At 33.6% G+C, this 972-nt stretch overlaps 1 pseudogene; it reads left to right on the top strand.

Annotated features, from left to right (window-relative positions):
• The first annotated feature begins 356 nt into the window (after positions 1-356).
• LOC149562410 (protein ELF4-LIKE 4 pseudogene) lies at positions 357-704 on the top strand (annotated as a pseudogene).
• Positions 705-972: the final 268 nt, after the last annotated feature.

The following is a 972-nucleotide window of genomic DNA, read 5'->3' as shown; positions in this document are numbered from 1 at the left end:
GTCAAATCCTCTCTTAACAATGCAGGTGCTAGTTTTCTTTATTGTACATGATAAAATATACTAGAAGTGCTTAATTGGATTAGAACCAATTTCTTATGTCTTGCCATCAGCGTATTAATTGATTGAATGAAATGTTAAATTAGATTTAAATGGTACATAAGGTGATTCATCCAAAGCCACGCTTGTTTTTTCAATAAGACTACTTATTACATTTCATTGGTAAGCTGCACCTTAACCCATTAATATAGCTAATAGATAAACTTAACAGATAATTTTTAAAACCAAGATTTCAGTTTGCTGATAATATTATCTCTATGGTATGTTGAGCATTTAATTGTGGTGGTTTCAGATTTGATATGGAGATGAATGGGTCTTTTAATGGAAGGAGAAATGTTACACCAACGGATGGTAAAATGTGGCAAAGTTTTCAAGAGAGTTTCAGTGAGGTAGAGGATATTTTAGGTCAGAATAGGCAGCTGATTAGTAAAATAAATCAGAATCAAGAGTCGATGATCCCTGATAATCTGTGTAGGAGTGCTGGCATGATAAGAGATCTCAACAAGAATATTGGAAAAGTAGCTGCCCTCTATTCTGACCTCTCCACAACTTTTTTAAGGGAAATAAAGACGTCTTCACAAGGGGATTCAGCTGGAATTTCTAGTTGTGACAGAAATTCTGCACAAAAGAGAACACGCCCTACTTAGAATGATGGGATTCCATCTCCATGAATTAGATTTTCCTATGAGTGTGCTCTTTTTCTACATTCGATAATGGTAATGCAATCTTAAAAAGTATTTGATAAGCAGATGAAGCTTTCTTTATCATGACAAGAAGGAAATATCTTAGACCTTTGTATAGCTACTCGTTAGAACATTGTAGACACTAGTTTTCAAATGGCACGGAGGAGTTGTTTTCTACTTCATAAGATATCTAACAATATTCTCTATGAAATCTAATAAAAAGTGATATCAA

Source organism: Cupressus sempervirens, chromosome 4 (genome assembly GCF_028749045.1).
Source record: "Cupressus sempervirens isolate cs-2001-9-10 chromosome 4, ASM2874904v1, whole genome shotgun sequence".
NCBI lineage: Eukaryota > Viridiplantae > Streptophyta > Pinopsida > Cupressales > Cupressaceae > Cupressus > Cupressus sempervirens.
Note: the sequence above shows the minus strand (reverse complement) of the source record. Positions and strands in the feature narration are given on the sequence as shown.